Consider the following 12,759-nt stretch of genomic DNA (forward strand, 5'->3'; position numbering starts at 1 on the left):
ACTTATCTGGGAACCAACATCCCAGTAATGTAGAATCGAATGCATCACCTCTGTTTTGAGATAACACTAAAGGTTACAGTCAGTAAGTAAATGTCAAAGCATAGTTACCGAATTGTATTCTTCTGAAGATATTTTAATACATTAAAATGTGTTTTGGTTTTGTGCTCTTAACAGTTTCACTTTTGCCCCAACTGTTGTTATGACATTTGATCACACATTAAATATATTCACAGTTAACATACATTGTGTTCTTTCCTAATGAAGACCATCTCTACTTCGCTTAGATAATAAGAAAATATTTTCTTAAGCTTCTGTACATTTCTAAAGAACATCAAAAGACAAGTCACTTTGGAAAGATGCAGCAAATGTATTCTCTGGAGACTAAGATAACAAGGCTGATGAAATTCCACTTCTATTAAACATGTTCTTGTGTAACTGTACTGTTTTTATTGTAGATATTTCGTCAGATAACCTCTGTGGAATAAGTCATGATCAGTGCAGATGCCATCTGATAGTGTTATGAATACCTGCTGTTACATTATTAGACAGCTCCTCTTCTCCTGACAGTGTATAATCTGTTCAGCTTGAATTTTATCCGGTTTTGTACAGTTAATGTATGGTTAATGGTGAGCAGCAGAGTGTGTATGCGTGTTTGTAGCTTACTACCATCAAGAGCTATGAGTAGGGGATTTTATAGCATGAAAGGTACAGTGTACTTAAGGATGAAATGCAGCAAAAATCACTATAGGCCACTGCACACCACATACCCTTGAAAAGTGGTGTGGAGTCCCGTAGTGCTGTAACAGTAGTCCATAGTATTCGGTGGTGCATTAAATAATTCAGAAATCTTTCTGCCGTGCATGGCATTAAAACAGACTAAGAAACTGCACTGCAGGCTTTAGTAGAAAGTACAGTGGAAGTACATCAGATACTTGGAGGTAGCACTTAAATTCCCTTTTTTTTTTTTTTTTTTTTTTTTTTTTTTTTAATTAAAGTTAGGAGGTTACAAGGGTAGCTGCAAAGAACACTCATTAGACTTGATACTTCATTTGAGTTTGTAGGTATTCCTGCTTGTTGTTCTACAATCTGAAGCTATAAAAACAAAGGAACAGAAAATGGGGACTAGTTTAACATCAGTGATTTCCAGTATTACACTGTAACAGCCTGTGGATTGAGGGGCTTGCAACAAGTCCATGTGATAATGTGTGCTCCTTTCGAAGTGTAGCTCAACAAGCATGAAATTGAACTGAATTAACTGGTTTAAATGCTGAAAGCATGCCTGATCCAGTGTATCATTCAGCATTACGTTAGTTGGTGCAAGCAACTTTCATTTATCATGAAATGTTCATGTTGTCATCATGTTCTTAAAACAAATACTGGAATGGAATGAAGAAGGGGACCTAGTCTGTTCAAAAAAAAAAAAAAAAAAAAAAACAGTTGCATGACATAGTGCTAGTGTGTTAGAGCATAAGTGGTTTAAAGAAACTCCCATGCCTCATATTTTGTTTCATGTCAGTGTTACGTAAAGTTGATGAGAGGCACCACATGAAAGCTTTTTCTGGGACCTGACTTTTTCATTGATCTATAATGCCACCATTTATGATTCCAGTATTGGCTTGGACCACTGGCATTAGCCACTTAGAAAATTTCACCGGGGCAGGCCTTTCGTCTGTGTTTGCACTACAACGCTTTTCAAATTATACCTCTGCCTTGACAGGCAAAAATTGCAGTATATTTTTTAACCTTGAATGAGATGGCAGGACTGCTTGGTTTACAGTTTCTGGAGTCTTATCTCAGTGTAGGGGGTGTGTTTGAAGTTTGGAGGGAGCAAAGCAGAATTATTCATTGTTTGCTGAAGTATGGTTTAAGTAGGTACTTTTGTTCCAGTTGTAAAGGCTACAATCACAAAAACAAAACTAGAATTCTGAATGTGGGGAAGGTCCAAGGTTGAGATACCTTGGTGTCTTCTCCCTCCTTCAAGGCGCAGCAGACTCGGAGTTAGTGTATTCTAGTAACAGGTGTGTGAACATCTATATCCTCCACATGCTTTAATGGTATAACTGAAAACTTTGAAATTTGAAATACACTGTTCGCAGCATTTTGTTTGCAGACGTTCAGGTCCCCTCACTTTTGAGTCTTGCACTTGGGAGAGGAAATGTCCTTTCAATTCCAGAAATGCTAGTTTCCAGCTATAAAGGAAATTCATGTCACTTGTGACTTGTTGACTTCCTGATAACCTGTCAAAGAAAATATGTAGGTCAGAGAATGGAGTTTTGTTTTGTTCTCATGTGTTAACCAGGTTGGAACACTGATCCACCTTGGACCATTTTCAGGTTCAGCCCAGTGATACAAAAGTTAAAGAAGACACAATTAATGGTATTTGTATGGTACAAACTGAGCAGAAGTTTTTTTTTTTTTTAGATCAGCCGTCTGAACAGATGGTGGCAATGGCATAAACCTTGAAGGTGCAGCTTTACTTGTAAGTTGTATGTTGTATGGAGGTGCAGGGGGCTAAAGCCCTTTGCCTGGTAAGTTTGAGGGCTTCGTCCATATCACATAAAGTGGTCATCAGGGCTCTTTTCAACACTGTTTAGATATCTGTTTGCAAAAAAACACCATCCATGCAGATGGCTTCAGATATCATTGCCATCTTAGCCGGCCTTACAGTTAGGTGAACTAAGCAGCTGCCTAAGGTGCCAGCAGCTAGGGGTGCTTTTCTAATGCTTTTGTTTATTTTAAGTAAACAAACATGACTGTAGTATTTTTTTTACTTACACTAAATAGATAAGTACATACACATCCCATAGTGACCTTGTTCAAAGTGGCCACTACTGTAGTGCTCTGTGCAGGTGGTACTGTACATCTGACCAGACCACTGAAATTACAGGCTTTCTGATCTGTCCCACCCATGATTAAGACAACAAATCTGATTTGTTTTCTAGGTCATGAGTGAGCAGAGCACAAAGCTTACTACTTGTGATGGCTATGTTTAAGACAGCAGTGAGAGTATGAAGTGTGAATTAAGTATTTTTTAAATCATGACAGGCAGCCAGGTAATATGGACTGTGGACGGCACTTTACAGAACTAATGCTGAAGTCAGTATTGTACTTTGGCTGACTGACAACTGTGTGTTTGTGTGAAACAAATTTGAAATGCATTACTGTGGCCATTGCTATTTTTTTAACACAACCAGACATCTAAGGTGTACACAGTCAACAAACATTATAATTGCTGGAGATGTCTTTGAAGAAAAAGAGAAAGCTTGCTGTCATAATCACGTTATACAGTGGTTAAATTGACTTTGTAGAACTAGTGTACATCTGTGAAATAAGCTGGACCATCTTATTTTGGATATTTTTAAATCACAGTAAGACATCTGAGTTTCACACAGTGGTAAAGTGGCTGTAATTGGTGAGTACAGAAGCCACATGTAGATAAAAGTGAATTAGCCTTGCTGTTGTATGATCACTGTTAAACATTATTGTGACTTCACAAGAGCAGTGTTGCATATCTTAGATGTATACAGGTATCTGTCTCTTGGGGGCTGTAGATAAGGAGGCATAGTGTGTAATAATGTGTTTCCTGAAATCCAATGTAAAATGGTCATTGCTATGGCTTGCACTTGGAGATGTGTGTGTATGTTTGGGAAATGTATTATATTTAAGCGTAGCACCACAACCATAATTTATTTCAATTTATGAAACAGACATCAGCATTGTACACTGTAAGTGGTAATCTTTGGTAGTGTGAACAGGATGTTTGTGAAAGCAGTTGATCAGTGGCACAATGAGAAGCATTGCCATCTCATACTGCTTCATTCTCTGGTTGGGTTCATGGCTATGCTCCTGCTACATGACATCTGCATACACTTGTGTGGGTTTTATTCTGGTGCTGTTTATTTCTTCCTAGACCCCAAAAATGTGCCATAGCTGAATTGGAGTTCATCCAGTTTGCCTGTAGGTAAGCATGTATGCAGGTGCATCTTGTGATAGACATACCTTGTCAGAGGCAGAGTGTGTGTGTGTGTGTGTGTGTGTGTGTGTGTGTGTGTGTGTGTGTGTGAGAGAGAGAGAAATGTGAAAATATCACTAATTTTTATCTGTGTGCACACAGCATTGATTAGTATATATGCAACTATTTTGGGCAGCAGTAAAAAGAACAGTTAATAAGTAATTCTCTTTCAAAAGGAAGGAATAAAGTGCATAACAGAGCATCTAGATTCCCAGTGCATCTGGGAGCCTAGCAGACCTCTACACTTTTAGCTGCATAAGTGGATTCTGACAAGACTTAGTTGGGGCTCCATCCTCAGTATGTACACTGGATCCAACATTGTCTAAAACTGACCCAGCTCAGAAGAATGCACAGCTCTCTCTAGTTTGTGTGTGGTTGGAGACTTGTGTGGTTATTATTACATAAATTTTCATCCCAAGCAAACTTCAGAAGTTGCTATAACCTGCTTAGGAGTAGTATACATTCTTTGAGCACCAAGTTGGAGTACATTATTGTGGTGATTATTTTTTTCACTTTCTTCATAAGTGATTATCTTAGATGTATACAGGTATCTGACTCTTGGGGGCTGTAGATAAGGAGGCATAGTGTGTAATAATGTGTGGTAGCAACAAGTTAAAATATAATATTTTTTCACTTTCATCCCTGTCTGACGTCAGATGGATACACTGAAAGTGGTTGTCTTTTGGGAGCAGGGGTGATGAGGCATGCTCTGTTTAGGTACAACAGGCTTGAAGTATGTAACTGTGGTTGTTTGTTATTTTAGTTTTATCCCAGTCTAACACCAGAAGGGTAAACAGAGGGTAACAGATTTTTTGGACGGTAGGGCATCAGTATTTCTAAATATGATTTTATACACCCATGCATGCATTTGTCTTGGTTTATTGTTTTTTCAGCTTTGAATATTAAGCACTGGATACATCTTATTTCTTCATTGAAAAAGTAAGAATGAATTTCTTTCCTTAGTCATGATTCTTGTTCAGGCCATGACTGGATCAAACATTTAGAAAAAAGCTGTAAAATGGACCTCAGAGCATCTAGAACCCTACTGCTTTGGGAAAGGGGGGGGGGGGGGCTAGCAGCCCCCAGAACCTTAATTTAATTCAGTTATTTCCTCCACAGTTATTACAATGTGGGCATGCCTAGGTAAGATATATAGAAATGATGGAGGAGAAAACCGAAGAGTAAGACAGAAGTGTAAAGGGAAAAAAAATAATCTGGATGATGTGTGAAGGCCAGGATGGAGCACTGTGGGCAGAGTAATGGGTAGAACCACTAGACTGCAGAGAGGGAGTTGAGGGAATCCCAGTGCCTAGGGTTCCATTTTTAACTAAGGACAGATCTGCTTGCCATCTACAGGTCTATGAGTGCTAAGGTTAATCGGCTAGAGAGGAGCCAATAAAGTCAAATGATAATTATCAAATTATCATTTGATAATTTGTACTTGAGGACTAAATGCTTAATATTTTTGAAATAGATATATTTTTCATGTTTATTTATTTTTTTCTGTTTGAACTATTCTGACAGAATTTCCGGAGAACTTTTACTTCCCAAGTTAGTAGAGCATTAAATGGCAACACTGCCTTTTCAGAAATGTTAACTGCTGCCACTAAAGAATTTAAGCCAGAAGAGTTGTACATGAAAGGCACAAAATGTGCACACAAACACACCCACCCACCACATCTTCTGTTCTAAACATGGTGCCTTCCCAGTTGTAAGTAGGATATCAAATATCTTTCTTCAAGTGTACTATGTGTGATGTTAACACTATTCATTTATTGTTAATTACAAGATTACTTTGCACAGTATTGTTGCATGCGTTGACTATAAACTGATGTGCAGGTCAATGTGAAATTATGTCAGGAATTTTCAGAAATTAAAAGATTGATAACAATTATAATGGTGATTAACTTTTTTTTGCTTCAGCTCACCCCTAAGAGTTGACTGTAATCATCTTCCTTGTAACATCTTATTTAAATCTTCTGGAAGGATTTTTCACTCAGTGACTTAATGTCGTTTCAGCTTTCAAAACTCAAAGGCAGTAGAGGAAAGAGCGATGTTCAGAAAACACAATCCCTTACTGGCATTTCAGTATTAGTGCCCTGCAACCCTCTTCTGGTAGTTCACTAAAGTTCAAAGTCCCTTCCACTACCTGTCTGTGAATGTTATGGACCAGTCACATGACAGTACATGGACTGCTTTACAAACCTCACAGATAGGACCCTTTCAGTTTTCTACTTCCATAGTAAGTGAGGGATCTCTTGGAAGACACCTTATTCTGGATTTCTTCAGCTGCTGAGCTCAAATGAGAAACTTTTTTGGGTTTTTATTTCCTCCCTCTGCCTTTTTTCTCTCAGTGCTTGAATAGCATATTCTGCTCCTTTGACTGTTTTTTGTTTTCTGACTGGGAAGTTGTGTGTGCTTGGGGTTTTACATTACCTGCAGTCTAAGGTTTATACTGTTTACTATCAGCTTCATTTGAACGTTTTGACAGGATTTTCCATTGGGGGGTATAACTATTTGAGGTATTTTGTTTTTTAATAAAAAACATCTTTATTATCATGTACGACATAGGCAGTCTTAAATTTATGTACATGAAAACACACAGTACTGACACAGTTCCAGTTGCAAACATTATACATTACAAACCACATCAACATAATTGCAGTTGCTAACATTATACATCACTTATATTCTATGCAGGCATTGTCAGTCAAACATTACATAGCTCTTTCAAGTCCTGCCTTCTTTTAAACCTCGTTCCTGATCTGCATGTATTGTTCACACAATTCCCATTTTTTCCTATGTAATTTGCTCCTACCCCTTTTTTAAAGATCCCAATCCCAGTTGTTTTATCTCTGTTATTATATTCTATACTTCTAATAAAGTTGGTTTAGGCTTTGATTTCCATTTTCTAGTAATTTCTTTTTTAGCAGCCACCATAATTAGACTCAGCAAGGCCTTACTATGTCTAAGCAATTCCGGTTCTGTAAAATAGCTCAAAAAATAATTTCCTTAGTTACACCAGTTTGCTCACCCAGTATCTCTAGACTTTGTTGCATATTTGGGCGACATACATATATTCCCCCATTTGTGAATTGCTTATACAGTCTCTCTTGCCAATCCTTTCTAACCTCCTCTGATTGATTCTTACGGTTATCATGGAATATTTATAGGTTCATAGGTAGATACTAGGCTATCTGCCCTAGGGCATTTGTAAGCCTAGCCAGAGTGTATTGGCTTTCGCCTCCCTATTAGATTAGCCTACTGTGCCTCTGTAAAGTAGGTCACAGAAGGTACCCTTTTAAGATTAGTTTACTGTGCCTCTGTCTAACAGGGACACAGAAGAGATCCCAGGGGTGAATTTGCGATTTCCCATCCACGCGTCCAGATTTCGCTTGAAGAGGGTCAGCAACGGGCTATGTCTAACATGAATTGGGATTCTATTCCAGAGTGAGGGGAGCCTCTGGGAAATGAATCTGTCCCTCCAGCATGCCCTATTTATTTTTGTGCTGAGGTTTAGGTCCCTGGAGCGTGTAGCTCTAAGAGACTTGGATTTTTTGAGGTGGAGCATGTCCATTAATTCTGGACATGGCTTTGTACGTCAGGCATAGATTGCCTCTGAGTAGGCGGTAAGCAACCGAGTACAGCTGGTGTTTCTTTAGTCGAGCTGCATTGGACATCTGTTTGTAGCCCATGATCCTCTTGGTGAGGTACTTTTGGGGTCTCTCCAGTTGCTGCAGTTGTCGGGTAAGGTACATCCTAAAAGGGGCATTGAATTCAATTATGGGCCTGATGAGTGACGAGTAGAGGGGCACAATGACCTCTCTTGATCTAGATGCGAACCCTTTCGTGATAAGGTGGGCTATATAGAAGGTCTTTCTAACCACTTTGGCAACGTGATTATCAAAGGAGAGATTACTATCTACGTTTGTCCCCAAATCTCTAATTACTTCTTCCGTACTTAATGGATTACCACCTATGTGGTAATTTGTGGGCACCTTGTTTTTCCCAAAGGGGATGACTATGCACTTTTTAGCATTTAGCTTGAGGCCGTGGCTCTGGCACCAAGCATCCGTCTCTGCGAGACCCTTTTGGAGGATGCTTGTGTCAGCTGGAGATTCGATTATGGCCCCCATTTTGCAGTCATATGTGAATTTTGTCAGCCATAATCCCCCCGTGTTAGCCTGAACCTCAGAGAAGTATATACCGAACAAGAGAGGTCCCAGGACTGAGCCCTGTAGGATGCCACTTGTAACTGGTTTGGATTCGGACATGGCACCTGCGATTCTGACCATGTGAGTTCTATCTCTGAGCCAGTTTGCAACCCATCTTGTGATATAGGGTTGATATTTAACTGGTAAGCTTATTTATGATGCCCGAGTGGGGTATTGTGTCGAAGGCTTTTGCGAGGTCCAGGTAGGCTGTGTGGACTACGTTACCCTCATCTATGGCTTTGGTAACTGTTTCAAAGAAATCAACTAGGTTTAAGAGGCAAGATCTGCCCTTAACAAAGCTGAATTGGGTAGGGTCCAGTGTCTGGAGGCTCCCAATGTCTTTGTTTATGAGTTCCATGATAATACACTCCATAGCTTTACAGACCAGACTAGTCAGGCTTATGGGGCGATAGTTTCCAGGGTCCGTTGTGGCACCACCTTTGTGGAGTGGGACCACTGTAGCTGTACGCCATTCTTTGGGTACATATCCTGTAGTAAGGCTAAGTTTGAACAGTGACTTAATGTGAGGGTTCAGTTCTTCTTGGAGCTCATGTAAGACACAGCCTGGGACACCGTCCGGTCCCATAGATTCTGTGTTTTTTGCTTTGGAGAGGGCAGCTTTCACCTGTGCATCTGTGATGTCAGGGAGGTTACATTTTGTATGCTGTACTAATTATTCCTTTTTTTATAGCAGGTTCTGTTCAAGAGTATACTTACAACTCTACCAGTGCTGGTCTTTCATTTAGGACACCCTATTTCTTTCCCTTCACCTACACTCTGATATCAATGTTTGATGGGGAAGGCAATTTCTAACCTGCATTCCAAATAAATTCTTGACATTTTCCCATTCTTATCATCTTTCCCTCTCTAGTTATTTTCTCCCAATACCTTGGTTCCTTTGACAGTTTTCTCCAATAAATTCCAGCCCCTATTGTCTGTACCCATAATTGCAGTCATCCTTATCTGCAGAATCTCCTTTCTCCATTCCCGTGTTGGTGCAATTCTTATAATACTTTCTGCTACTTTAGAAATATTCTGTATGATTGTTATTCTCCCTAAAGGTCTGCATCTGAATTCCCAGTCTCTCATTGTTACTTGAGCTTCCCCCTGTTTCATCATCATACTTTTCCACTTTAAATGATAGTTTTCTGCTTGTGCTATGTATAAGAGCCGTAACTTTGTTGCTCTGAAATACCCCTTCAAATCAGAAAATCCTAATCTGCCTTGTTCTTTTGGAAAAATCAGCTTAACCCACTTTACTCTTGCTGTCTTCCCCTCCCAGATAAAATCCTTCTTCTCTTCATTAATTGCCATCCGCAGCTTCTCCTCTGGTTGATAAAAATATGTCTAACCTGTGTATAAGACTAAAGGGTCTAAAAACGTTTTAACTGCTTGTATCTTACTATAGATATCCATATAACAGAACTTCCATTTTCTCAGTTTCTGTATTCTCTTGTTTAGTCTCTTCCCACATATCCTTAGCTGCCACACTGGAGTCATTTTTAATCCATACTGCTAAACGCTTCATTTTATCATGTCCTCATAAATATGGATATTGCTGAACCAATGTGTGTGTGGGTACATAATTTACCGCTATTGCCTTTATTTTAGCTTCATTAAGTCTGTATCCTGAAAAGATTTGAAACTGTCTCAAAATGTTCCACAACACTGTAACATCCCTTTGTATTTTTGTTAGTATAAAATATAATCTGCAAATAGAGCCAGCTTTTCTTGACTGCCATACCAATTGTATCCTTCAATTTCTGAGTCCATTATTTTCTTAGCCAGTGGTTCTACATATAATGCAAATAGCAAAGGGGGAGAGGATACCCCTGCTTTGGTTCCTCTGCTCAAGCAGAAATTATGGTTAATTTTGTCAGAGAATGCAAATGCTTTCATTGCCCTGCTCATAAAGTCGCAGTTTACTCTATCAAATGCTTTCTCTGCATCAAGACCCACCAACAACAGTGGTATTTTTTTTACATTCTGCTCCCATCTGGATCATCAGTGTTTTAGTAATGTTGTCAAATGTTTGCCTCCGTTCCACAAAACCTTATTGACCCATATATATCAAGTTTGGCATCACTTTTGTCATTCTTTTAGCCATTATAGACATAAACACTTTATGATCATGGTTTAGTATTGAAATGGGCCTGTATGAAGCTGGATCTGATGGCTCCTTTATCCTCTTTAGGTATTACAGATACCACCACTTTCTTCCAGGATGGTGGTAGTTCTCTTCTTAAGATAATGTTAAAACCTTCCAGATCTTTCAGTTTTTGCCCCCCCAGCTTCCAAACCTTCACAGGAATACCATCTATTCCTGGGGACTTTCCTTTTGATTGGTTATGCATCACCATTTTTATCTCCTGTCCTACTATCCTAACTGTTAGTAATTGAGCCTCATCTACCTCTAACTTTGGCATATTTAGGTCTTCCATAAGCATTTCCATTTGTACCTTTTCTTGATTTTCATATTTCCCTGCTTTCTACAGATTTTCATAGAATTTCTGAAATATTTCTAATACTTCTACAGGATCTGTTATTATCTTCCTTGTTATAGGCTTTCTAAGCTTGGCGATAGCCCTGTGTACTTTCTGTAGCCTGAGTCATTGTGCTATAATTTTTGTGCTCTAGAGTTATTATCAAAAACAGTTGCTTAACAGCAGTCTCTCTAAACTCATGTTTATTATCAAGGGTAATCCCTTATTTTCTGTTTAACATTCATCCTATTTTGTAATGCTGTAACATTTGTCAGTCCCTCAGAATAAATTCTTGTTACTTGTTAACCATATCTCCCTTTTTTATTTCCACCCCATTTTTAAACTCCACTTTATTTATCCCTCTTCGTAGCTATATTTTCATAAGAAATGTCTATCTTCTCTAATAGCTCCTGAATAATTTCCACTACCCATGGTTTTAAATTCCTCTCTCTCCAACAGATAGGTGGGAAAGTGCCACTGTCTCATTTTTATTTCATTATACTTGTTTTTATTTTAGTTATCGGCGCATGATCTGAAATACATCAAGATCTTCAATTAAATGCACATGTTCCTGTGAAATGTAAATTCTGTCTAGCATAGCCCAGTTTTTGTATCTTGCGGAATAATATGTAAATTCACTACAAACTCCTAGTAGTGAATTCACCTCATCTTCACTGTTATGGTTCAAATTCCGGTCCCCCACCCATAAATAATATTCCTCCTAGTACTGAATTCACATCTTCCATGCCAAGTATTTCCATAAATTTCTTCAAAAATCTATCCTCCTTTGTTATATTTTCCCTTCTGGAACACCCCAGATACATCTTCAATGTTACAGATCAAATTCCAGTCCCCAAGTAAAAGTAATATTCCTTCCTGAAAGTTGATTTTTTTTCAAAAATTCTGTTAAGCTCCATTGTAGCAGTTTTCAGTACAATATAAATACATGCCAGTCTAATCTTCCTCCCTTGCCAGTAGCTCCTTAGTACTCCAACTCTACCATTATTATCTTTTTATCCTCTTCTATCACTATTGGAGCTTCGCTTTCAATTAATATAGGTACTTCTCTTTTCATTTGCCACAGGTATTCCTCTGAATAACCATCCTGAAAACCTTTCTTTATCAAATTCACATGTCCAGTTCTTTCCAAACGTGTCTCCTGTAACATAGCTATTTGCAGTCTGTATTTTTAATATAAATCACTGCCCTTTCTTTTTTGTATTTATCTGTGAGACCATTCACATTTAAAGACATTTATAGACATCATCATTTTCTTGAAAAGTTATCATTCCCACCTTTTATGTTTAACAGCTTTTTTGTTAAATATCTAGTTCTAAGCTTTTGTGTTGCATGTATATACTGTTTGACAGGTTAATCTTTTATACAGTTGTTTCTTGCCATCTCCTTTTTAGCCTATGTCACATCTTACAAAACTTTTTGTTTTATTGAATTCCCTAAAACAAACAAAAAAAAACAATACAGCCTAAAACCTATTAACTTAATAGTAACACAAAAACTGTACATCTCCAAATATTGACTTTTACCCTCCTAATAGGAACAAATGTTACAAACTGACAGCCACAGAAAGACTTGAGATAACCTAAAATAAAGGTTATCCATGCTAAGACCCATGGTACAGCCTGCACTGCTACTAAGTGCTCTCTGGCTTTGACTTATCTTTATAGCTCTCTCAGCTGGGAAAATGTTTGAATGCTGTGAGAAAACATTTTATCCAAGCCATTCCTCTTTATCAGATTTTCTCCTAGAAGCATGAGAACCAGACACAAAACTACCACACATACCTTTGTTTACTAGACAAAAGCCTTATAATATTGAATAATATTTCTCATTTACTTGCTTTCTCTTAAAACTTGTTACTAGATTAAGCTAAGAGCATTAATCTAGTCCTTCCCCTGTGCAAGAATGAGAAAAAGCACACTGATTTTTCTTTTGTCATGCTCTTTTAACCATATCTTTTTTACATTGCAGTGCCTACATTTCTTAAAACTGAAAGAGTAAGAGAAGAAGGGAAAAAAAAACAGGAGCACCT

The 12,759-nt window shown here is 38.2% G+C and overlaps 1 protein-coding gene across 4 annotated transcripts in view; it reads left to right on the top strand.

The window, feature by feature from the left end:
• Positions 1-12,759, top strand: part of LOC122816538 (ubiquitin carboxyl-terminal hydrolase 22-A) — a 2,071,246-nt gene that overhangs the window by 1,875,186 nt on the left and 183,301 nt on the right. The window lies entirely within an intron of this gene.

Source organism: Protopterus annectens, chromosome 12.part0, assembly GCF_019279795.1.
Source record: "Protopterus annectens isolate FY-2018-M chromosome 12.part0, PAN1.0, whole genome shotgun sequence".
Taxonomy (NCBI): Eukaryota; Metazoa; Chordata; order Ceratodontiformes; family Protopteridae; genus Protopterus; species Protopterus annectens.